The sequence below is a fragment of the Sus scrofa genome, chromosome 3, assembly GCF_000003025.6.
Source record: "Sus scrofa isolate TJ Tabasco breed Duroc chromosome 3, Sscrofa11.1, whole genome shotgun sequence".
Classification (NCBI taxonomy): Eukaryota; Metazoa; Chordata; class Mammalia; order Artiodactyla; family Suidae; genus Sus; species Sus scrofa.
In genome coordinates this window covers 14,706,178-14,733,451 of record NC_010445.4, presented here as the reverse complement: position 1 = coordinate 14,733,451, position 27,274 = coordinate 14,706,178, and the positions used below count along the sequence as shown (strand labels likewise).

The 27,274-nt window shown below is 47.9% G+C and overlaps 1 protein-coding gene across 1 annotated transcript in view; it reads right to left on the bottom strand.

Annotated features, from left to right (window-relative positions):
- The window catches only part of AUTS2 (AUTS2, activator of transcription and developmental regulator), a 1,228,927-nt gene that overhangs the window by 60,914 nt on the left and 1,140,739 nt on the right, over positions 1 to 27,274 (bottom strand).

Genomic DNA, 27,274 nt, shown 5'->3' with positions numbered 1-27,274 from the left:
CCTGGGGGACATTAACCGATGACCCCACAACCACCTGCACAGGATCGCCACACCCACCTCCGAGGTCCATATTAGCTCCTCAGGCACAGGGAGAGAGAGAAAGAGATGAAACCTAGAGACTCTCATCCTACGTGACCCAAGTTCAAAAGAGAAAGACAAATACCATAGGATATTACTTACACCGGGAATCTAACAGACGGCACAAATGCACCTTTCCACAGAAAAGAAACTCATGATCTCAGAGAAGAGACTTGTGGGTGCCAAGGGGGAAAGGGCGGGGGTGGGATGCACTGGGAATCTGGGGTTAAGAGATGCAAACTATTGCATTTGGAGTGGATACGCAATGAGATCCTGCTGTAGAGCACAGGGAACGAACTCTATCTAGTCACTTGGGATGGAGCAGGATGGAGGATAATGTGAGAAAAAGAATATGTATATATATATGCTTGACTGGGTCACTTGGCTGGACAGCAGAAATTGAGAGAACCCTGTGAATCAACTCTAATGGAAAAAATAAAAATCATTAAAAAAAAAAAAAAAAAAAAGAAGAAGAAAGAAAGAGACGAAGGAGAGGCCATCATTTTCACCCCGTTTTGTAAATCCCTGTTCTAGGCCTGAGTTCACGAAGAGCAGGAGGGGCTCCTCCCAGCCGCTAAGCCTCCCTAGAACAAACTAATGATTGCTTTTAAGAGTCTGCCTTTCTTAAGTAACAGTGGACAACATGACAGATTCACTTGACAGTTTAAATTGTGTAAACCGGTGACTGGAATCATGCCACCTACTCCCATGTTCGTCACCACTCCAAAGCCCACAGCTGTGCCCTCCTTCAAGTTCACGGTGCCTCCGGCTGGGCAGCCTTCTCGAGCCCGCGCAAGCCCAGGCGCCGGATGTTAACATGTTAGGTCAGGCCTGATCTTTAATGCTAACTTGCCTTAGGAAATCAAAGCACGTATCTTTGGATAAGTCACCTGATCAAGAAAGCTCTTTTGTCTCGTTTCAGGTTGTTAATCTCTGAAACTCAAGTTCTACAGACACCCTGTGATAAGCAGGCTTGGGCGGCTGTGGCCCCTTTTGCCTGCTAAGACAGACACCTGAATACACACTTGGGGACAATGACTAGTGCCTTGGTATAAACGTGCAGGTGCCCGCATGCTGGCCTGGAGGGAACTGTCTAATCCGTTCAGACCTGGAAAATGACTTCTGTGTATTCCCACAAGGTGGGGTGGAAATAACTTTTCTCCCCGTGGACACCGTGCAAGTCAGAGAAGAGTCACCCGGGCAACAAAGTCAATACCCAGCTTCATTAACGCTACACAGCCGTTAGTTCTAATGGATGAGGAAGGGGAAAGCTGGTCCCGAGAACCAAAAACTGAAGTCTACTGAGGCTTCACAAGCACCTGCCCTTAGAATTTACCTGATCAGAGACTCAAAAAGCTGAGCGGAAGGGGAGTGAGGAAGAGAGAAGTGGCTTTTTAGAGGCTTTAAAATAAGATAGTCCAGCCTGTTATCCTTTACACCCGCTTCTCAAAAGAACAAAAGCACAAGATCCGCTCTCAATACGGGTCACTCGGGTTCCAGAAGATGCTATTGCGTTTGAGCCTCTCTGATTTGACAATATGATCCTCTAAACTGGGGGATTAGAGGGCCCTGAGGTACTCCGACAGCAATAAGCTGGACAGGGCCTCTGGATTTCTTAACGCTTAAGATTTCATCTTCTCAAAATTCCTGGGACAGACTGTTACAGCAGGTTCCCTTTATACCATGGTATTTTCGCTCAATGAGTTTGTGTTTTTGTCTCTGTTTATCTTCTTCCTACTCTTCGTATTTTAAGCCACAGAAATTTAAAAGGGCCAATATCAGATACCATTTTGGCTGGAAATGCCAACATACTGAGAAACTGACTATATAAATATATGCGACGAAGGTTTAAAAGCAAGTCTATTTTCATAGAGCCATTCACTAATTCCAGCAATGAGAAATGCACCCAGGATGTAACTGTTTTTTTTTTTTTTTTTTTTTAAAGACATGCCACTTTTCATTCAAATATATGCATCGGGGATACCAAAAATATTCCTTGGAATCTTCCCCTTGTAAGAAAACAGATAAGGGTTTCTAACAAACACAACTGTCTCTGTGTAAAATCTTCCAGGTGTTAAAATATCTTCCATTATCTTCCTGCTCTTTTGCTTAAAATGTGAAAAATTTCCAAATTCACATCCTAAAATTGAACACTCTACATCTTGACTCGGACGAAAAACAACCCGGCCATAGTCCTTCCATCTCGAGGATGCTTTATTTAAAGGTGAGTCTGATTAAGAACAGTCCAGTATCTGTTTATTTGGCTCCTTATCGCTAGTGGGGGGCAATGAGGCTACTTCTGAGCTTTCATCTTCTCTAGCTGTACCGACTGGTACCAAACACACCAAAGAAGCTTAACCTCAAGTCTTGGCGGAAACCTCCATCCACATTCTTAAATCAGAGACAATAGATCCCCGCCAGCGGCAGATTAGGACTCATCACGGAATGTCACTGCTTCATCATTCGTCATGTACGTTTGCTCAACGGCAAATCCTCAGGCATTTGGCAAAGCAAAATGCATTCGGTGTTGACAGTCCAGCACAGGACATGGGACCCACAAAGCTGTTCCCAAATCTCATTCATTTTTACGACATAATTCTCTTCAACAGTTGCCCTGATGAAAGAGGACTGCGGTCCTGGCATCATGATTTCCATTCCACCCAAACACCCTTTTAATATGGCACATGATGGTCACTGCCCATGGAATGTTCCCAGCAAATGACATTTCAAACAGGCTTTCGGGGTGCTGACAACGGACCTCTGCTCATGGTCCGCCTGCACTCATTCCCGAGAAGATGTACAATAGAGGAAAAGGGCGACCCCACTTTGCAAATTCAGTGTAACGTGGTCTAAGTCTTGGAAGGAAGGTCATTTCTCTGTCTCACTAAACGTCCCAACCTCCTCGCTCTCTTTCTCCAAAGATCCGTAAGTCACAGTTTGGGTAGACAAACTGTATCACGTGATATAGCATGTGACATATAATACAGACCATATTTCTTCATGTCTAAGACATAATTCTCCCATGGCCCCCCTTCCATTTTTTTTTTAATATTTTTTTTTTATTTTCCCACTGTACAGCAAGGGGGTCAGGTTATCCTTACATGTATACATTACAATTACATTTTTTCCCCCACCCCCTTCCATTTTAATGTTTCTGAAATACAGACGTTTCTTGCAGTCACCACAGCAGTTTAACCTGGTGGTATTTCTCATCCCCTACCCTCTGAAAGACTAGTAATAAGTCAGTGGTACACTGGGTAACAGAGGCAACAGGTTGGTTAATGCACAGCATCACTGAAAAATATCCAGGTAGGTGGAGTTCCTGTTGTGGCTGCATGGAAATGAATCTGACTAGCATCCATGAGGACTCGGGTTCAATCCCTGGCCTTGCTCAGTGGGTTATGGATCCGACACTGCCGTGACCTGTGGTGTAGGTCATAGATGCAGCTCGGCACCTGCGTTGCTGGGGCTGTGGCTGTGGTGTAGGCTGGCAGCTACAGATCCGATTCGACCCAGGGCCTGGAAGCTTCCATGTGCTATGAGTGCGGCCCTAAAAAGACAAAAAGGAAGGAAGGAAGAAAATAAATGACCCATGTAGACAAAAGCCTATGAATCCAGTTTTTGCAGTAAGCTGCCACTTTACAACCTAACAAAGAATTTGAGGACAGAAATGAAACTTTTCTTTCTTCCAAAAGCAGAGATGCTTTACTTCTTGTGATAACCTTGCTTTTTTGTTAAATATACTAGACACAGAGAATCCAGTTTTGATATCACTTTCTACACCCACAGGGTATAAATCAAATACGGAATCAAATCACTGATAAGGACATAGGAAAACATCCAAAGGTACATGCCTCTCCCCAAAATGAGTACATTTCCCCCTTTTATTTTTTTTTCTTTTTAGGGCCACAGCTGCAGCGTATGGACATTCCCAGGCTAGGGGTCGAATCAGAGCTGCAGCTACTGGCCTACCCCACAGCCACAGCCACACCAGATCTGAGCTGCATCTGTGACCCACACCACAGCTCACGGCAACACTGGATCCTTAACCCACTGAGTGGGCCAGGGTTTGAACCCACATCCTCATGGTTACTAGTCGGGTTCCTAACCCACTGAACCACAATGGGAACTCCAGTATTTCCTCTTTTTAAAAGGAGTTGTCCAGGTATATACTTGGAAGGTCTATAAACAAAAGGTTCGTTTCAGGGGTACCTGATTTTTATTTTTGAATTTTATGTTCTAGGTTATAGCTCCTACACCAATTTTATATGCAGCCAATAACCTGTAACATGAAACTCATCATATGTGCAAGAGACATTTCCTTTATGGACGATACAAATAAAAGTTGGGGCTATGTGAGTATTTATCTCTACAACGCAGAAAGGTAAATTAAAATAGTGTTTCTCTTGGGGAATTAGAACGCCCTTAAGTCCGTGTTTTCTCTGGAAGTCCCAAAGTACTTTGTACATACAGTGTCCCCCTGGACACTTGGTGACTGTCTGACTCAAGGGACGTGCTCCTTCACCAGAGTGGCTCTGGGGTCCTTCTGCCAACTCCAGGTGTACCATGTACCAGCACCCCGGCCCTGGGCAGCTTCTAGCTTCTTTGGCCTCTCTGAGCCCTAAGTGCCCATGAGAACTCCGACTGGGTCAGGAAATTCTCCCATTGTCAAGGTCTTGGCTGGGGGGGGGGGGGGGGCACTCACTGTCTCCCAGTTTAACCATGTAACTGAGAACCCAGAGGCGCTGAAATGTTCTTTTTTCCCCCCAATGTTCAATCTGGAAGGGCGTGTGTATCAACTTCAGATGAGAGTTTCAAAAAGAACATCTCTTTCACATGACTAAGGGTGGGCTTAGGGAAATGTGCCCTCATAAGGCACCCCCCGCCCCCAGCCCTGCCCTCGCAGGTGATCTAAGAAACCTTGGGTTCTAAACTCCTAGCTGCGTCTCCCCATCTGGAGACAGCTTCTAATTCTGATATGTTACCAAATCATTGGTTTTAACCAACACTCAGCTCTATTTTAGAAGAGATGAAATTTAAATACTAAACTGAACTAAAAAGGTTGGGTGTAAAAGCTAAGTTATGTGGTAAAACAGGCCCATGCCCACTAGGCCTTCAATAACAGTTATAAGACAGTATTTCGGGACCTGACAGTTTTTAAATCTCCCTAAAATTCACAACAGTTTGGATCTAAAATACATGAGCACGTTACAGATCATTTAAGAATGTGCAAGGGATGTGGTTTTCTGGTTTATTAAGGTGACATACACACAAAATTTAAAAAAAATTCAACGTAAAGAATAATGTTCCGGAGTTCCCATGTCGTGGCTCAGCGGTTAACAAACCCGACCTGTATTCATGAGGATGCGGGTTTGATCCCTGGCCTCACTCAGTGGGTTAAGGATCTGGCGTTGACGTGAGCTGTGGTGTAGGTTGCAGATTCGACTTGGGTTCTGAGTTGCTGTGGCTGTGGTGCAGGTCAGCAGCTACAGCTTGGATTCGACCCCTAGCCTGGGAACCTCCATATGTCACAAGTGTGGCCCTAAAAAGACAAAAGAAAAAAAAAAAAAAAAAAGAATGTTTCAGAGGGCACTAATGATTTAAATTTAATGGACGCTCACTCCCACCTTAAGAGTGCCTGAGCCCCACTTCCCCTTATCAATTAACCTGTCAGCTTGATAATCAAGTCTAATTAGTTAAATCCTTTTTTAATGAAAAGATTATGCCTTAAGCGTTCTGCCAGTTCCAGGGCTGTTGGCAACTACTAAACTAATCTCTGCAAATTTAGGGGGTGGGGAGGCGAATCTTTAAAGTCCACTGGAATCCAGAGCTCCAAAGGCTCATCTGCCTGAATCGTAATTATTTACAGCCTACAAAATACAACGACCACGCCGCACACAAATGCCGAAGTTCTTCTGCACATGCAAAGCAGCGACTTACACACATCCAAGAGAAATGGCTAAGAAAACTGGACTCATCGTTTCAAGTGGTGTGGAAGCTGACAGAAAAACGGGATTAAAATAACTAAACAGTTAATGCGTCCCAAGTTAATTGCCACTATGAGGAATTCATAATGAGGTTTATCCTATAAGACAACGAGGCTGGGCCCTTCCAAAAGTCCATGTCACTTAAAAAACACACTTTGAAAAGGGTGTGGTGGGGGGAGAGGAGGGGGGATGGAATTCAACACTGATTTCAAGAGGCCACAGAGACGTGCCAAAAGCATAACCCTGATTGGACTGTGGATCCAAAAGAGAAAAAATGCACCCACACACTTTGGAAACAAACAAGGTAAGTTCAACATGACCTTTAGACAAAATTCCAGAATCGCAGTAAACTTTTTTTAGGTGATGATGGTATTGATGTTCCGTAGAAAAATACAGGAGAAGAACTGAAGTATTCTGATACTTTTCACTTAAAACGATTTAGCAAAAAAAATAAGAAGAAGAAATAAAAAAAGATTTAAAAGCCAAGTGTGGCAAAATGTTAAGATTTGGTGGATCTACATGAAGAGTGCATAGACATTTGTTGTAGTCTTTCAACATTTCTGTAGGGTTGCAATTCTAAAACAAAACCAAAAAAAAAAAAAGAAAAGAAAAAACTGGAGGCAAAACTTTTTGTGTGTGTGTCTTTTTGCCTCTTCTAGGGTTGCACCTGCGGCATATGGAGGTTCCCAGGCTAGGGGTCTAATAGGAGCTGTAGCCACTGGCCTGCACCGCAGCCACAGCAACACCAGATCCGAGCCACGTCTGCAACCTACGCCACAGCTCATGGTAGCACCAGATCCTTAACCCACTGAGCGAGGCCAGGGATCGAACCCGCAACCTCATGGTTCCTAGTCGGATTCATTAACTACTGAGCCACGACAGGATCTCCTGAAGGAAAAATTAAAAAAAAACAAAACAAACAGGTCATGGTTCAATAGCCCTGGAGTCAATCTGGACTACCCCACAGGACCATGAGCTGCCAAGAACAGAGCCATGTCCATCTCAATGTCCACTGTCCTGGCACGAGGGGGCACTCAAGTATCTGATCAATGGATGGGTAGATACGCCAATGAAGTTCTGGCTCCAAAACACCTCAGTCATGGGAGCAGGTCATGAGTCTGAGCCGCGGCAAAGCAGTGACAACACCAGCCTTGGAGGTCCCTTGTACCTATTAGAGAGATGTTTACCAGGGGCACAGCAATGTGTCAGGTGGCATGTACTTGGCACTTAGCCAAGGGCACTACCACTATTACTATCAGATAAGTCAATACTTTTTAAAAAATCCTTGATACTGACAAGTCGAAGGGGTTTTGGTTTTCCACTGAAATCGTCCAGACGTATAGAATGGCTGTTTCCATTGTACTTTCACGTCCTCTCAAAACTGCCCCTGTGCTGGTCCCTCTTGTTAAAGACTCTTGTGCTTTATGGGGCACGAGCTATTTCTTTACGCCGTCACCTGACATGGGACACCCCTTCTAACCGGGAGGCATGTGCGCGGGAACGGATGCCCCTGGCATGAGAAAGCTTTTCACAGCAAGCCTCTCTCAGCCGTGTAGAGAGATGTGCTGTTACCTGAAGGGGTTTAAAAGAAAGTCCTCGGCTGCCGAAAGCCCAAAGGCAATTCTAAGGGGGTTAACAGGCTTGAGCTGGTGAGAAACACCACCGTGGAAGAGTCTGGTGGTGAGGCTAACAGCACCTTTCCAGAGAGAGGCAGGGCAAGCGAAGGGGCATGAATGTGTCTACGTGCGTGTGTGTGTGTGTGTGTGTGTGTGTGTGTGTGTGTGCACTGCACGCAAAAAACACCAGCAATAAGAAAACTGAAACGAGAGGTTGGAGGGTGGGGGGATCCATTAGGGCTTTGAGATGGAAATGATATAAAATTGGGTTGTGATGACTGTTGTACAGCTATACATGTAATAAAATTCATTGAGTAATAAAAAATAAATAAATTTTTTTAAAAAGATCCCCACTAACCACTTCCTTCTCCTCAACCCCTTGCAGAAACATGCCTGCAGGGAAGAACACTGGAAAGTTCGAGAGCAGCTGTCTGCCGCCTCAAGGCCACCTCTCCCTCCCCAGGCATGATCCCAACAGACCAGCCTGCCGACGTGTGACTCTGAGACCAGCAGGCATGATGGATGCTCACACCCCAACAGTATCCCTAAGGCAGCACGAGCTCTCTCCACTTCCTTAAACTCTTGAGTCCTGTCAATATTACAGCAAACAAAGTAAGTTTAGGTTTCACTAAATCCCCTGGCAGCCTGATGGCATAAAACGGAAAAGCTCCACAGTGAACCGTGGATCTGCCTATAATACACTCCATGGGGCAATGATTCCGACGTTGGCAGGAAAGGCTTTCAGACTCCTGTGAGCTGTGGTGTAAGTCGCAGACATGGCTCAGATCAGCGTTGCTGTGGCTGTGGTGTAGGCCAGCAGCTACAGCTCTGATTCGACCCCTAGCTTGGGAATCTCCACATGCTGCAGGTATGGTCCTAAAAAGTCAAAAGACAAAAAAAAAAAAAGAATCTGACTGCAGTGGCTCAGGAGGTGCAGAGGCTTGGTTTCAATCCCTGGCCTGGTGCAGTGGGTTAAAGGACCCTGTGGTGCCACAGCTGTGGTGTACATGGCAGTTGCAATCCCTGGCACCGGAACTTCCACGCACTGCGGGTGTGGCCATTAAAAAGGGAAAAAAAAAAAAAAAAAGGAAGAAATTTACAGCTTAATATCTAGTCCCCAAGCTACCTCCAGCTCTTCAGGAACCCATTCTAAACTGCCTCCAGAGATGGGAAAATTGGGAAGTGAGAAAAACAGAAGAACAAACAAAAAAACAGAACTTCACCTTTGTGGGGTGTAACTGGCTTTTCCATTTGTTTTTAAAATTTGTGTCTTAGAGACTCACAGTGATAGGATGTTCCCTGCCTGCTCCAATGCAGGCCCCATTTGCTATCGGAGAAGAGGACTGAGAATTTGCCTGTTAAGGAGGCCTTCAGAGCTATGCAACCCTAAGCAAATACTCAGAAGGTGATACTTTTTTGTCTTTTGAGGGCTGCACCCATGGCATATGGAAATTCCCAGGTTAGGGGTCCAATCAGAGCTGCAGGTGCCGGCCTACACCACAGCCACAGCAACTCGGATCCAAGCCCATCTGCAACCTACACCACAGCTCATGGCAACACAAGATCCTAGAAGGTGATACTTTGGTCTACGCTGTACGTCCCTTTTCATTCAACAAACATTTGGAAAACACCTCAGAAGAAGATACAGGACAGCCTGGGGGCTGACGTAGCCGGAAATGAGGATGAAGCACTGAACTGGGTGTAGGACCCTGGGTGACCTGCCAGACTCTCTGTGCCTCAGTTTCCCCAGAGTCAAAATGGTGTGAACGACACTGTCTGCCTTGAAAAGGGGCAAGAGTGAGGGCTCCGAGATCACTCCACGGGACATGATTAGAACACAGAGTAGGCACTCAGTCAACATTAACTACCATAACCAGGGCCTTCGGCAGGTCCACGAACTCTCAAACTTGAACTGTCACCAGGGGAACACAAATCTTCGTTGGCGAAGGCCAGTTGTCCCCAAATCATTATTATTATTACTATTATTTTGGTCATTTTTAGCTGCCCCATGACATATGGAGCTCCTAGGAGAGGGATCAGAGCCGCAGTCGAGACTTAAGCCACAGCTGCGGCAACGCAACTAACCCACTGTGTAGGGTCATGGAAAGAATCCACGTCCCAGTGACCCCAAGAGGCCAACAATCCTGCTGAGCCATGGGGGGAGCTCCCGAAGTCATTAGCAGCAATTTGTCTCCCTTTCATCGTGACATTTCACCATGACACCTGGTGTGTCCTGGTCTGGACACATGTGACTCAAAAGAGATGCAAATGCAAGGTATTTTCCAAGAAGAGGGGATCAGGGAAAGATGACCAGAAAGGGTCTGTTTGTTTTAAGGTCTTAAAGCAGCAGGGACAGAGCTGTCGATTGTATGTTTATTGTTACAGTTTAATTTGTTTTTTATTTTATTTTTATTTTTTTGTCTTTTTGCTATTTCTTTGGGCCGCTCCCGCGGCATATGGAGGTTCCCAGGCTAGGGGTCCAATCGGAGCTGTAGCCACCAGCCTACGCCAGAGCCACAGCAACTCGGGATCCGAGCTGCGTCTGCAACCTACACCACAGCTCAGGGCAACGCCGGATCGTCAACCCACTGAGCAAGGCCAGGGACCGAACCCGAAACCTCATGGTTCCTAGTCGGATTCGCCAACCACTGCGCCACGATGGGAACTCTTAATTTGTTTTTTAAACTAAGGATCTTCTTAAGGAGCAGAAGGAAATAAGTAGGCATTAGAAAAGGAAAGGCTGCCGGAGGGGCAGAGACGGGGGAGAGCTAGGATGGACACTTGTTCTACTACGGAGGCAGGGAGGCCAGCCCGGCCCCTCTCAGTCACCCGGGGAGCGGGGGTTGGTGGCGGGGGCGGGGGGTGGTATCTGTAGCTTTTTTTTTTTTTTTTTTTTGTCTTTTTAGGGTCGTACCCGTGGCATATGGAGGTTCCCAGGCAAGGGGTTGAATCGGAGCTGCAGCCACCAGTCTACAGCACAGCCACAGTAATAACGGATCTGAGCCACATCTGCGACCTACACCACAGCTCGAGGCAATGCAGGATCCTTAACCCACTGAGCAAGGCCAGGGATGGAATCCAAGTCCTCACGAATGCTAGTTGGGTTCTTAACCCGCTGAGCCACAATGGGAACCTCTCTGTAGCATTTTTCCAAAAAAAAAAAAAAAAAAAAAGAATATAAGTGGCCTGACAGTGATAGTCTACCCCAAAAGGCATCACTATGGGAGAGGCTGACCGGCACACAGGGCCCAAGACCAGCACCAGACATGAGTGGCCAGGAAAGGTTAGAGGCTCCTCCAGAAAGGAGGTCCACAGAAAATGGATGAAGAACAGGGATTCCTTGTACCTCTGCCACCAGAAACTAAGACTGGGTGCTGGGCTTAGAAAGAATCAGCCAGCAAGGCTTACTGAGAGATGAATGCCTTCCCATGAGGAAACCCACAGTCTCGCCCTGCCACGTGTACCCCCCCCCAAGAGCGCGTTCCCAAACAAAGTGGCAGCTTCTAGACAGTCAATCAAAAAAAAAAAAAAAAAGAGGTAGTTCCTGTTGTGGCTCAGTAGAAACAAATCTGACTAGCATCCACGAGGACACAGGTTTGACCCCTGGCCTTGCTCAGTGGTGTAAGGATCCAGCATTGCTGTGAGCTGTGGTGGAAGGTGCAGACGTGGCTGGATCCCGAGTTGCTGTGGCTGTGCTGTAGGCCAGCAGCTTAGCTCCAATTCGACCTCTAGCCTGGGAACCTCCATATGCTGAGGGTGTGGCCCCAAAAAGACAAAAAAAAAAAAAAAAAAAAAAAGAGAGAGAGAGAGACCAGTCCCACTATTTTACTACACTTCCAGTCCTAAGTGCTGTCCCATCACTTGAAATTCCTCGACGGCCTTTTCTATTTGTGATTGAATCCCACGCTATAAATACATACAGTCGAGCTTTGTGGGAGGCCAAGTTCAATGCCAACCAATCTTCCACCACATAAAGCGGCGAGCAGATTTGACCCAAGCTGCAAGGAAGGCTGCTCCCTGCTCTGCTGTGTGCAACAACTCCCGGATCCGGTTTTCCCAGGCTAGGACCACAGGACCAGTAATTCTTCCCACACATACTCCATCAGTTCAGGCTGAGAAACTGTGTTGTCAACAAGAGGCATTTACCAAACCAGAGGCCGGGCTGGCACCGTGGGAAGAGCCGGAGATTGGGAAGGAGGGGGACACAAGAACCGGCTCTGTCACCCAGCAGTCACAGGACAGTTTACGTATGGGTGGAAGACCCCTGTGGCTGGGCGAATGGATGAACTAAACACAGCGGCACATGGGAATCCCTTGCACTCAGCGAGTGGGCCACTCCTGCTCCTCTCCTGGAAACTACCTGCTTGGGTTTGTCCATCACCGAACACGGCCAAGGGGCGGAGTGGATCAAGTTAAGAATCAAACTTTTCCTTATGTTCTTTCATCAACTCAGACTCTCTGCTTACATCCCAAATCCCAAGACTGGAGGTAATTTTTAGGAGGCTGCATTTTAATTTGCTCTGGTACAACCATGAGAAATCCAGCCCCTACTGTACACAAAGCACCCTGCCCGTCACCGTGGAGGGGGTGGGAGTTCACTGAAGAAGAGAAGGGAGCTGCATTTGGGATCCTTGTAAGAAAGACAAGGTGAATACAAAAAAAAAAAAAAAAAGGGAGTTCCCATCGTGGCACAGTGGAAATGAATCTGACTAGGATCCATGAGGATGCAGGTTCAATCCCTGGCCTCACTCAGCGGGTTAAGGATCCAGCGTTGCCGTGAGCTATGGTATAGATCACAGACACGGCTCGGATCTGGCATTGCTGTGGCGTAGGCCAGCAGCTGAAGCTCTGATTAGACCCCTAGCCTGGGAACCTCCATATGCCTCAGATGCGGCCCTAAAAAGACAAAATCCAAAAAAAAAAAAAAGAAAAAGAAAGAAAGAAAGGAGGGAAGGTGAGCCAATGTGCAAATCCTGGGAAGGTGGAGGGCTTCCTGGAGGATGTGGCATTTGAGCAGAGCTGTGATGGACGGGTGATGGCTTTAATTTTCACACACATGTGCTTTTAGGTAGCACTCTAATTTTTGTCCCTTCCACCGATAAGCACAAACCATATGAGTTTAATTTAATGAACTAAAAACATAGGTTAGAGCCATCTCATAAGAAAAAACGCAAACAGAGAAGGGTTACAGGCCTGTTCCTGAAACTCCTGGTAGGACACCAACTTCCTGCTCTGATAATTTGCAACTAAAAGGGAAGAATGAAGGAATTGCTTTTCCCTTGATTATATTTGCAGATAACGATAAAGAAGTCTAAATGAGGAGGGAAAGCTCACTGCAGGGAAGAATTTTAACCAATAAATGTGGCGGACGGTGGAATAGTCACCCTTTTTACGACTTCTAGGGAAATGCTGCATCAGGCAAGGATTAGCCATGCATGCAATCATGACTTGAGAGGCTCCCGGGGAACGTGACTGGGCAGGCATCAGGCTGCCACAACCTCAGCTTCCTGAATGAGCCTGGCATCACGAACACTCGACCATCCAGACACCGTGAGTACCTGGGGGTGAGCTCCCTGAGGTGCCTATGGAGTTTTCTTGCCAAAACGTCTAACCTGAATCGATTCAACACTCTAGGGTCAAGTTCCATTTACAGGAAAGATGAGGGACAGAGGGATAAACTAAATGACACCACAAGGGCTTCTAACACGTGGGATGGTTAACCAAGAGCTGACCTGGTTTCTGCAACAAGTCACTGACTTGAAGCGAATGGGAGGCTGGGGAGGGGATGGAGGCCTCTCAATCAGACAAGTGACACTTGACACCCTGGTCTGTACCCGGATGGAACAGAGCATGGAAGACAACGATTGTGAGACAACCAGGAAGATGGGATTATGGATGGGCACTGGATGACACTGAGGTATTATTGTTTATTTTGCTACTGTGATAACAGGAAGTGTTTCTGTAAAAAAAAAAAAAAAAAAAAAAAAAAGGTTTTTAAAAACAGATGGGCACTGAAGTATGAAGGGGTGACATTTCACCATGACACCTGACATGTGTTTCAAAATACTCCAGCAATAAAGAAAAAAGGACAGACACTGCTCCATCTATCTGATCACCTAAAACAATCATGGTGAATTCTTTTTTTTTTTTTTCTTTGTTTTTAGGGCTGCACCTGCGCATGTGGAAGTTTCTGGGCTAGCAGGTCAAAGCAGAGCTGCAGCTGCTGGGCACAGCCACAGCCACAGCCATGCAGGGATCCAAGGCACCTCTGTGACCTACACCACAGATCACCATGACGCCGGACCCTTAACCTACTGACTAGGCCAGGAATCAAGCCTGCATCCTCACGGATACTAGCTGTGTTCTTAACACACTGAGCCACAATGGGAATGTGTGATTTCCTGGTAAACATGAATTTGGATCATGGGTACGTACCAGGTTTCATTCTAATGTTTTCTACATTGAAATAAGTTTGGCAATGTTCACTTTTTGAAAAGCTGATGATGTGATCCATGAATTCACTTTCATATGTACCTTTCATTTCCCACGTAAAGACATGTGATCTTGAACTCATACTTGGTCAGATGTTCACTACTGGAAGAGGCATTTTAAAAAAGCTTTTCTATGAAGGAGTTCCCATCATGGCTCAGCAGAAACGAATCCAAGGTTGCAGGTTTGATCCCTGGCCTCACTCAGCAGGTTCAGGATCCAGCACTGCCATGAGCTGTGGTGTAGGTCACAGACTCGGCTCAGATCTGGTGTTGCTGTGGCTGTGACTGTGGTGTAGGCTGGAAGCTACAGCTCTGATTGAAGCCCTAGCCTGGGAACAGCCATATGTCATGGGTGTGGCCCTTAAAAAAAAAAAAAAAAAAAAAAAAGCTTTCCTATGGGAAAGAGGAATCCCTAACTGGGCTGTCAGGACCAGAAGCTTTGGTATCGCCTGTTTAGTTATTAGAAAGGCAAGAACTCAGTGAGTTCTTGAGCCTCATCCAAGACCCACTGAAACAGAAGCTGTATGGGCCCCAGTGAGGTGTGTCTAAAGCCCTCCAGGCAATTCTGATGCAGGCTCCAGTGTGAGAACCACAACTTCAAGACACCTAGTCTTGGGAGATGCCTATTCTTGAAAGCTTTATTAATTTACTTATTCTTTTCTTTTTTTAGGGCCACACCTGCAACCTATGGAAGTTCCCAGGCCAGGAGTCCAATTAGACCTGCAGCTGCCAGCCTATACTACAGCCACAGCAACTTGGGATCTGAGCCTCTTCTGCAACCTACACAGCACAGCTTGGGACTATGCCAGATCCTTCACCCACTGAGTGAGGCCAGGGATTGAACCCACATCCTCATGGATACTAGTTGGGTTCTTAACCCATGGAGCCACAACGGGAACTTCTTGAAAGCTTTATATTTAGGTCGTATATTTTTGGGGAAAACCCAACTTATAGCGTTAAAACATTATTATATTTGACACGCGAGGGAAAGAATATTTCAAAGCACTGCTATCCATTATTTCACATTCCTGGCTATTGAAATTTGAAAAAAGAATTTGCAGGGCGTTTAGTTTACAAAATTGTTACTGGTCATCATGGCACATGTGCTCAGGACGTGGGTGTTTGATGTTGTGATAACCCTGCATACAGGTGGCCAGCGGGTGTTTGCAATGCAGTATCTGCCAACCAGGAACTAGCTGGAACAGTCTGTCTTTGAGAAGTGGTTGAGCAAGTTAGCTCAGCTGGCTACGGCGTAACACTGGCCTAAGGTCATGGTTCCAAAGCCCACTTGCATCAGACAGCTTCCCTTCCTAACAGCCCTAACTACAGGCCGAGCATCTCTACAGCACCCTGTGCAAGAGGAGGCCTGTCCGCCAGGGAGGAGGGAGTGGGAGAGTGGAAATCGGGGGCAAGGCAGACAGCTGGGTCCAAGAGCAGGGCCAGAGCGTTCCTGTCAACAGACCCAGTGCATCCGATATTGAAAGTAAATAAATGCAAAGCCTGCCCTCAACTGAACAGACTTATTCCCTGGTCACCAGGAGGATGGATTTCGCTCAGTGATCTGTGGGTCATCTGAGCATCTAGCGAAATCTCACTGCCAAGCGTGTTTCCTTGATTCAGCCCCATGGTCATCCCCATCAGAGGCCCCTGGAAGGCTTGATCCAAACAGCTGGCCATGCCCGGGAGCTTCCAAGGCTGGAGGGCAGTGTGGCACATCTAACAACTACTTGGGGGAATGCTGATACTGCCGGTCCAGGGACCACCCTTTGAAAACCGCCGCCGAGGCCCCATCCTGCACCTGAATTTTATCTGACCCATTCCTTGTCATGGCGCCTTAGTTACTCATCAGCTGAGACTTTGCCTCCCTCACAGAAAACTAAGTATTGGGCTCAGAAACCCAACCCACAACACGTCGAGAAGATGAGGAGGGTGCAAAGTTGAACTGCAAACATTCCTTTTTTTTTTTTTTTTTGGCCAGGGAAGTTTCTGGGCCAGGGATCAAACCCTCGCCACAGAAGCCACCGGAACCACTGCAGCGGAATTGCAAACATTCTTTAAGGATGCTAGACTGGGCTCCGGGCTGGCAGCAGGGCCTTGATCCTGTCCTCACAGGGCTGACACTCCTCCTGCAGCCCTCTCTCCGATGAGATCTACAGGAGTAACAGAGAATAACAGAGAAGGCCCGCGTGCACCCATGTTTTCCGAGGCCAGCAGCTTTTGCCACACGTGCAGACGGGCCCCAGCCCTGGAGACGCCTCTCTCCCTGCCTTACCTGCCGCCTTTCCCGCGTAGGATGTCAGCTGTTCACCTGTATGGAAATGACAGCTGCTTGTCACCGTCTACATGAGAAGCCTCACTTGCAGCGGTAACTAGCACGCCGTTTCCCAAGCTGTCATTCTCTGGTGTCAGCACAGCCCACTGTTCAAAGATTTGCTCTGACACGAACCAGGCAGTGCCGCTGACTGTTATTGCCGAGGACTCCTCTCTGCTCCGACACTGATGGCAGTTGCTCGGCACCCAGGGTTTGTTTCACCCAATTATTTGTTTGTCACTTGGAAGCCCGGGATGTCGAGCAGGTATGGGGAAGGTATTTTTGGCCCGATGCACAGGCAGCGAGCATAATGAGGCCCTCAGGTGAAGGGCTGTTTTGTCAGTGAGATGGGAGGATGATGTGCGGGGCCGAGAAGCCTGAGTAGCAATTAGGATATTTGAATAAGATAAGACACCTGGCAGGATGCTGAGCCGGCTCAGAACGTCAGCCTTCACTTGTAAAAATGCTAGAAAACCCTCCGAGTAGGCAGTTTGCAAGTTTGTCCTGGAGCTAATACAGAAGCAAGAGGCAGGAGCGCTGAGGTGTCTCTTCCACCCGGAGGCCCCGGGAAGGAAAGGCTGAAACCAGGCACCAGCCTGACCCCAAAGTGCACTTTGGGGGAGGGAGTGGGGGTGGCGGCGTGAGGCCGCAGGCAACCAGGGGCCATGGGTCGTTCGGGCACGTATCTGTTACTTCGGGAGGTGAGGCCAGAGTGGAAACGGAGAGCCCCCTTCTCACCGTCAGCCTCAAGCTGCCTACTCAAGTCAGGGCTTTGCGCTCCCCGGGGAGTCGAAGAAACCACCACGAAGCCATGTCTGACCTCCCGGCGAAAGGCCACCAAACGGGCAACGTGGGCCCTACAGCCGCGTGCAAAACCCAAACCCACGCACTGAGTTTGTGATTAGATATCCGACCAAAGCGCACGGCGGCAGTGCCCCTGCTTCTAATCCGGGAGTTTCTCAGATTCTCAGCATCCCAGCCCTGCCTCCCCTTCTGCATCATCACCCTCCGCAAGGATGCCGGTCCAGCCGATCCTAACTCTCCCAAGCGACGCGCGATGGATTTGGTATCCCCCAAACGAACCCCGCTCCTCCTGGAAGCCACTCACGATCTTAGTCTGGGCCACCTCTTGGCCACGGCCAAGATACTGAAGAGTACTGTGTCTTTACCCCGAAACTCACCTTTCCCCAACCGCTGAGAGGGGGCGGTGAATAAAGCTCAAATCCTGCACGCGGCAAGCGCCGTCCGGGAGAACTATTATCGCCACCCCGTAGCAAAGGAAGAGCAGGAAGTCAGACTGCTTCAGCCAAGGAGCCTAGATGAACTTTTGAAGAAGCCGAGCTCTGATGAATTGCTTGATGCATGAGTCGGCTGACAGCTAAGAGCAGATGGCGAGGTGGCGACATTCCCTTGATGATCCAGAATGGTCCACCCAAGCCTCGTTTCAGTTCACAGTTGGTAAAATGAGTCATGCCGCAGAACCAGATGCCTCCTGCCAGCTTGCCTCTGGGCCCTCCAAGGCAGGGCCGTGCCTCTAACCCCGCAGCAGTCCCTGCCCAGGAACCGGTTGGTCATCCTACTTGAGAAGTCAAGTGCATCTGGGTTCTCTCTACCAGAGGGTTTTATAAACATTTACTAAGCAGATAAAACACCTCTGTTAACACCACTCCAGTGGCAGTCAGGCAGAGGGGGACTCTGCCTTGTTATTCTAATGCTGGAGGGAGGTTCATACCTAAACAGCTGGTAATTCAACAGTGGAGCCTCACTCTCTCCCCTCCCCCTTCACCCCAGAGGCCCTGCCCCCTCCTGCCTCTCAGCTGCTCCTTGCAGGAGAAATCTCCAGGAGAGAAGAGAGCTTTCTGCAGCCCTATGATTGCTCACAGGTTCAAGACTGAGGCCCAAGCATCCTTCCAAACGCAAGTGTCCACAGCCTCAGACACAGCTCGCGGGGGCAAGTATGCCCTCTGCGCACACCTCAGGCTCTAGAACGACTAGAACACACCAAAGCCAACTCCGGCCTTTAGACCAGGATGGGACTTTGAAGCCCACCCATCGTACTCAGGTTAACCACAGGAAAATCTACTTCGATGGAGCGATCTGCTCGTGGTTACAAGCAGCCAGCTCAGACCTGAGCCTGGACCTTCCATAACGAAAAGCAGCGCTGGCTGCGGTGCATGTGACAACCTCTGAGGAGTCTGCCGACCGGGCAAAGATTTAAGCAACAAATCTAATGAAGAAACATGAAAAATAAAAAAAATTTTAAAAAAGGAGGCCCTGTTGATAAATGATAACGCAGACTTTACAATGAAGACTCCCCCAAATCTTTCAATAACTGCGTTAACCAATTTAACAAGAGCATCAACTTTTATTTATTAACTTTTGGCTGCACGTAGAAGTTGCCAGGTCAGGGATCACACCTGCGCCACAGCAGGGACACGAGCCGCTGTACCACAAGAGAACCCTGAGTGTCAGTTTTGAACATGGAAAACTCTCAGGGCCAGTTTTTCCTCTAACAGCCTAAGCTGGCCCAGCACTGCCCATGAAGGCCCTCTCTGCAAGGCCACATGGTCTATAGTCTACAGAGGCTGGCCTGTCCCTGGTTTGCTGACCCTGTGGGGCTCACTGGGGCTCACTTTGGATCTGCTTTCCTCTGAAGAAGTCCGAAGGCATCTTTCCCATTCCACCATTTAGGAAACCTCCCTTCGAGTTTTAAAATAGACTCGTCTTCCTGTTCGTTAGGTTTAACGTGATCTGCTCCCTGCTATTTCTCCTGTGCCTGTTGTGTAGTCAGCGCTCAGTAACACTTGTTGAACGAAAGAGGGTTCCTTTCAATCTGGCGGCCCGTTCAGCCAACCGCAGGAAGAGATGGAAGGAACACAGAGGTCATGTGCTTCAGAGAGATGCCCTGCAAAACCCACGTCTAGGGAAAAACAAGCCTTCAAAGATCAGCCCAAGACACGCAGCAAAGGACAGGTCACACGTGGGAAAAAAACTCAAAAAAACTGCTATCAAACCAAAGGAATGACATGGCTGGGCTTTCGGGAGAGGCGCCCTCCAGGGAAAAGCCTTTCCCGGCTGTAAACAGATAATGAGAAAATGATGTCATCTTGGCTAAAATTAGGTTTTAGTGTTACTCTTCTGAGAGATGTGAAAGGTGATAGATAAGAGGGGGAAAATGTTTTCCAAGTGGCTTTTAAAGGCATCCAAATATAACCGCCTCCCACATCAGTCTATTAACACCCACACTTGAGACTTCTCCCTCTTCAAAAGGACTCTTAGAAAAAGCAATGATGTGCTCTCAGCCTCCTCCTCCCTGAGACAAGGTTTACGAGGGTCGGAGAAGATTTACGCGCCCACAGAACTTGGCTCCTTATTAACAGGCGCCCCTCCCGCCGCAGCAAAGATTTGGGCCTCCTGCTTACGTCATCCGTTGCTAGGGAAATGCCCCTACTGGAAAATCCTAAATCACTTCTGATAAAAGCTGGCTGAAAAGTAATGATCGGTCTCCTTAAAGGCACAGGAATGGGCATGGAGAGAAGAAAGATGGAGAAACGTTCTATCTTAGAGATGCTGGGCTCTGTGGCAATGTGGCTTTCAGCCGCACCGGCTCGGGTAGCAGTGGGCATCCTGGATGCCAGGAAGACCTGGGTCTGACCCTCTGCCATCAAGGGCAAGTTCCTACCACTCTCCAGGGAACAAGGACTACCTCGGGACGGCCCGCTCAAAAGGGTCCTCGGGACTCGTTCTGGCCAGAGAGATGGCTGGAAATGCCACACAACACATCCACGCTGAAACGTGAAGAGGCTCTCTAAGATTCTGTCTCTGCTCTTTTCAAGATAATTGCCATGATGGGGGCTGCTCCTCCGGCCGGGGTCCCGGAATAAAGACCAGGGGAACCGCAGCTGGTCTGCAGCCAACACCTGATATGAGACCTCTGCTGCTGGAAGCTCTGTGACAGGGGACGCACAGAGAGCCTCCTAAGCGGTGGCCACCTCTCAGGAAGAGCCAACGTCAGTGCACTGGGTGCTGCACAGCCGGACACTGGTAGAAGGTTTTTAAGGCACAAGCACATGGAAAAGGGTGGCTCTTCTCCCTCAGCTATTCCAGTAACACAATATCATTTCATCAACTCCTGGATTCAGTTAACACTCAGGGGGTTTGCTCATCGGAAGAATTCTGCACAGAACACCCACAGTGACCTGACAATGCACCCCACTAAGGACTGGCCCCTTTCCCTCCTAACCACAGGCTTCAGGAACTGGTGAGAGATCATTTCTAGGAGGGAAACCAGAGGCACAGCCAACTTAGGGTCAGCGTCCCACTTGGAGGTAAAACAAACCCTCCAAACCCAAGTCTGAGCCACCTAACATAAATAAGCAGGCCTGAAGATGCATTCTCCCAGTGCGGGCACCCGGGAACTGTCTACAGGGTAGGGATGCGGTGGGGAGTGAGGGGCCGGGGGAGTGAATTTGAGCCCAGAATCAGATTGGTGAATTCACGAAGTGGGTCTTCGATTTGAGAGCCATTTCTCCATTTTTGAAAGCACAGACTGGGCAAGCAGGTGAAAGCCTTTGATGGTTGCCCCAGGCTGAATCAAAGACAACTGAGCAAAAAGTTCAGGCACCATGAAATTAATAAAATCCCTGTGGCGCCCGCTCCACCGTAGGTTCAGGAATAAACCGGGAAAAGACCCAAAAGGCACAGAAGAGATTACTCGAGTGGGAATCAATCACTTCTCCACTAGAAATTCTGACATTTCCTTGTAGGACGTATTCACTGGATTCACAATTCACCGAAGTTGCTTCCTGAGACTGAATATTGCTGCGCTTTCTGAGTAATGGAGACAAATTTTGTTTGCTGAATACATTCGAGGCAAGCGTATATTTGACTTAAGCACAGGAAAGGAAAGAATTCTTATGTAAGCTGCAAAACAATAGAATTTTATCTTATCTGAGGAACTTATTGCCGCTCGCCTGTGTGTGTTTTACTGCCAAAATAAAATAAATTGAATCAGCTCACACATGATAACATGCTCTTTCCTAACTCATACTAATTGCTTGGCTAATTGATGTTTGTTGAACTTTCTCCATTTCATTGAGTGATTAGGTACAAAGCTAACAGTTGACATCTGTAGGCGCTTAACTGGCGTCTGTAATTACTGTTAATGTTAAATAATTGTTAGTTAATTGGAGTGGTAACTGACTGAATGGAATCCAGATTGTGAAGCAAAAAGAAACCTAGTTAAATAAACATACATTTTCAGAGAAAACAACATTTTTTCTGCAGTTGTCAGAAACCAGAAATAATCCAGAGGCCACTGGATAGCCGCAGGCTTCCTCCACGCAGGAAACTCTGCAGGCCTGGGGCTGACCCCCACGCACTTGAAAGGGTTACCAGCCAGGAGGCCCTTTGTCATGTAACTGCGCTCATTAAAGATGCTCCAGAACTGATGGGAGGTTTTTTAGGCCAAGTGTCTAGGAGGAGTGTGGATTACTTTCTGAGACTAGCACAGGAGACATCCCTGCCATCCCCGCCGCCGCCGTCGAAGCAAAACACTGACTCGGAATGGGATGAAGAGTGATGCTGGTCAATAGTCAAGCTCCGTTGCTCATACGGCCGAGTACGGAGAAAAGTCTTTCCAAGAACAGCAGCGATCAATCAATAACGGGAAGCGCTTTTTAGCGGGCTCAAAGGTAAACACAGTGGCGTGTGCTCATCTGCCTAAAAGAGAGGAATGGTCCCCTGTAATCCGCTCCAACTCACTGAGGGGCGGGGGCGCTGGCCCACTTCCATCTGGAAAAGCGGCATCCCTGTCAAAGTTCTCCTCCAAAGATACCGTCGAGAACAATTCCAGGGCTCCTCTTCCAGCCCTTGCCTCCAATCAGAGTAATGGGATTCGACATCTACCCAGGATTCCCACCTTCCTCACCCACGAGGTCAGGGAGAGACGAGGAGCAGTTAATGGAAAAATATCTGGAGGGAAACCCTTACTCCCAACACAGCATATTCGCAGCCCCTTACTGATGGTTTCACACTAACAGTAGGAGGCATCTGGTGCCAACAAGTCTCAAGGAATAAGCCCACACAACAAATTCTGTATGTAAGGGTCTGGCTCCTATAGGAAGGTCAATTTCCATAACAAGAGGGGCTGATTGCACGTTCTCTGCGTGGTGGGGTAGGAGGGAAAACCCAACCACTCAAAACGCCTTTGTCTCCAATCAAGCACCAATTACCCTTCAATAGTATTTAATTTGCCACGTCCCAGACATCTCTGTCATCTAAAGACCCAAGAAAATGCTCTGAAACTACAAAAAAAGTCCAGAAAAATTAAAGAATGAGTGACAGTCCAACTTTCCCTTAGATGGGATCTAAGGCAGTATAAAAACGCAACCAATTCAGAGGCTGAAACAGGCTCAGTTTACTCTCTTACACGTGGAGGAAGTTTTGCGTCCTGTTCTCCTTACAACTAAACCCCAGACACTACAAAGAAGGGGAAAACGGTCTCCATGTGGTTATTATAATTGCATTTTAAACTCCAAATCTATTCTTTAAAAAAAAAAAAGAACGCTTACAGAGAAAGCACAGGATTATTTTAGGGGAGGAGGCTTAGTGGTTACCTAACTCTTACCTTTGTCACCAAAGCAAGGAATTCTCCCTTCATGCCCAGACCTGATGAATGAGGTGGGTCATCGCCATGAAAGAGTTTATTAGGTACTCAGTTAATAAACCTAATCATACCAAGTAGAATCTCTTGGAACTTTATCTTCACCTCATCTCAAATCTCAATCAATTTTTTTTTTAAGCCAGGGTTTCTGTCTACACTGCTGATAAAACCATACTGTCAAAAATACCCAAAGGCCCTGCTCCTCTAAAGGCGCCACACCCTCATCTCTGTCCCATGGAAACCCTTAGTACAAAACTGACCCCAACAAGAGGCCAAGTGTGGGCCACGTGTAGGTCTGGTAGGGCTTGAGAAAAGCAGACAGCCCTGGGCAGAGAGAGCTCAAGGTGGCCCCAGTGCTCTGTCTGGTGCTCAGCATGGTGCAGCGTGTCCATCAGAACCCCGCGGTGGACCTGGGGAGGTGGGTGAGGACCTGCCAGAAGGTGGGTGGCTGCCCCCTTGATGTCTACATCTCAGGAGACAGTGGGTACCCAGAGCAGGAGGAAGCACAAGTCAGGCGCCTCATCCCTACTGAGATCATTCCCCATCCCAGCATCTGAGCGATGCCCACTCTGCCCAGGAGGGCCCGACGCTACCATGAGACAAAGGTGAGGAAAGCAATGGGATGAAATACACCTCCTGGCCACCTCTCACCTGGCATGTGCCTTGGCTGCAGGACAGACCCTGGCAAAGAGGCAATTCAGGGCCTTTTCTCTACCTCTCACCTAGGCCATGGACCAGGGTGAGCACCAGCTCAACAGAGGGCCCCAGAGACCCCTGAGTACTGTTCTCCTTCCTTCCTTCCCTTCCTCCTCAGCTAGCTCTGCCCTGGGGCACCTTAAGAGTTAAAGAAAGACCAACTGTCATGGCAGGATGGTCATAGGCACCACATACTCATTTTCTGCATTTCTGCCCATCTATTAAAGGGCCCGGCCCCGGGGCCGGCCCCAGAAAAGCAGGACCAAGAGCAGATAAAAAAGCATCATAAATAATGGCTGGACAGACTGATTCGACAAGTTAGTTCCTTTTAAGGATAAACAGTCCACAATGGGGGTACACATCCTGCTGCCCCTAGAGTGGTTCAACCAACTAAATACGGACAAGAAATTTGTCAGTCTCTCTCTCTCTCTCTGTGTGTCTCTGTCTCCCTGGGAAAATTAATTTTTTCTTTGGCAGATGGTTGAGTCACAAAGACAGAAGGATTCATAAAATTCACATGAACATCCTGTAAACATTTAAACACATAAAGATTAAATAAGGCAACCATGACCTTGATTAAAGTTAAACTACTTTTTTATGTCTCCAACCCTAAGCCCCGTAATTTAGAGGTTCATCACCCCACCTCTTTTGACAAGCTCAATGCTCAACGGGCACAGTGCGTACACAGAACATGCCGGCACGCACCATTTGATTCATTTGTTCCAAAACGAGAAATAAAAGGCATCAGACGGAAGCAACGATTCAAAACACCTAAACACCAAACTCCCTGGTCCCTGTTAAATAGACAGACTCCCCAACAGAGAGGGTCAAAATAAATTCAAGTAGGCTGAAGGAATCTAAAACATACTTACTGTACCTACTCTTCTGCTCCCCCCCACCTAATTAGTTTATCCCCCCCCTCCCCAGAGAGACACTTCCACCCAGGACCTAAAGTGGCAAGATGACTGCCTCCAGCTCCCCAACAGACTGATGGGACTTGAGCCACGGCCCCTGCGGCTTCAGCCAGAGCTGTAGCCCCAGACCACCCGGCCCACCATCAAAGCTGCAGGGGGGGGGGCTCCCCCACCAATCAGCTTGTGAGATTAGCACTGCCCTCCCACAGTGAAATTTTATGGACCAAATCTGCCTGCCCCCCGGGCTCCACGGCATAATCTCGCGAGCAGCTTAAAGCCACGCTTCTGGAAGGCCAGAGCACAGCAGGGCTCCGGAGAGGGAGAGGTGGTCTGTGGCTCTAAACATCTGGAGGTGGAGGAAGAGCTGCGTCCAGTTTCCCTGCACTCTTGTCAGACGGTTCAATAAGTTGAGGCTTTGAAGATTTTCCCAGTGGTGTTTGTTACCTGGTGTCAATTTGCCCTTTCTTAACATTGCTTTTTATTGCTCTTGGCTACGAATACCGGCCCGGAGTCGGGAGACCTGACTTGCAGGCAGGCAGGCCACTTTGCAGGAGACCTTGAACTTGATGTGCACGAAGCTGACAGTTCCTTGAAGGCCTTGTCAGCCATCCATCCAGTAAACACGGCCACTACCCCGCGTCCAAAGAGACCCAAACCCACGAGCACCTAGCCAGACCCTCTGCACCTGTCCTGAAGCAATTATTGACATTATCACCAGACAATGACTCTCTTTTTGAACTTGTTTTCCTGATATTTAGCAGCCCGAATACTAATCCCCTTAACAAAACTGTCCCCAGGCTGCCCCCCTCCCGCTAATCTCTTCTCTCCAGGGAGGAGGGCTGGTGCTGGATACCAGTCCGTCTACTTTGCAGCACCTGGATTTGCATTGATTCCGGCTCTTGTCATTCATGTTACCAACAGGAATTAGCATAAGGCATTAAGGGGAAACTCTGGAGAAGAAAAGAAAGGCCATTTTGATGGAAATAAGGGGCAAAGGAATAATCTGCCATCAACTAAAATGCTTATTTGTGTATGGTTTCCCAAGCAAAGCTTAGAAAAAGCCTGTGTTGATTTTAGTGTACACAAAGAAACCTTAATCCTTTCAAGGCAACTAAATCACCCCCAGAAAAGCAGCTCAGAAGAAAGGCACCCTGTCAGAAGGATGACTATTCACAACCAAATAGATGCCACAAATCACACGCGGTAAGTAAACAAAAATAAGAATGTGGGAGACGTTTGATTGGAAAAGGGAGAGGGGAGGGGGGAGCGGAGGAAGAAGCTGGAGGAGGAGGAGGAGGAGGCTCGTCATCAATCTCTCCTCCTCTGCCCCAAGGGAGCCTTTCGCCCCAGAGGGCAGCAGGGCCTGGATGCAGGTCCCAGAGCCAGCTCTCCAGTCGGGGCTGGGCCTAGTGTGGGGAAATGCATTCCGAAGCTTTACACTGCAGGCTAGCAAAGGAAAGGCAGAGCCATGCGGGGGCTGGGGGTCCTGGGCAGGGGGCGGGGGCAGGAACGTCTGGACTCCTGGGGACCTGTCTGCCCAGGCTCCTCCTCAGTCTGCAGGGTGCACGACTGTCTACCCACCCTCCCCCTTTGTCAAAAGGAGCAATCAACAATCACGCATTTGCCATAGGAGCCCTGTACGCTATGAACTGCCACCTATCTTCTTTTATTGGGCTTTTAGCGTTATGGACAACAAATTTACATAAACTTTCAGTCCATCAAAATATATGATGAAGTATAAAACCGGAATACTCCATTATGCAGTAAAAAAGATAAAATTCAATATGACAATAATTCTGGGAGTAACAGCGATCACATAAGCATGTACACCTCAAGGGAACGCTAAACATAATGTACTCTTTGAAATTGCAGTTGGTTCAAATTCTAAAATAATCTGGGAGCTCAAAATAACTGCACTTGGAACTGTGTCCCACTAACCAGTTCGCAAAAATGCTAGCCAAGGCAGCTAGGGAAGGCCGAGGTGGTTTCAAGTTTCCCTTCGTGAAGGCCCAACCCCGTTCCAGCTCCCAAGCATCTTTCATGTGACACAGACAGAGACCACGACAGACAGCACACGTTTCTGTATTTAGCAGTTATCATGCAAGCACCTACATCAGGGCCCACAGCAGCGAGGAAGAGAGCAAACGGTTGGTACAATTTATACCTTCCAAATTATACTCCTTTGCAAGCCCCTGATTAGAAGCTCCCTTAAATTTCCTTACTTCCAACAATACTGCTACAAATGAAAACTGCCCAGAAACCTATTGGCAGTGATTTAAGACAAGTTTTCGTTTAATGTACTGCTATATCATTAGCCTCTCTTACTCTATATTGCAGTTTGGAAGAAATTAATGGGATAGCACGTACTTAAATTTTGCCCTTGCTCGTGTATTAACTTTACAGAAAGCCCACAGCAGAGTGAGGCTTGGTTTATGACCATAATACGGTGAATGCTACACATGCTCTGGTTATTAGCGTCTGCGGGCCAAATCAGCTATTTATAGTTCTCCAACTGCT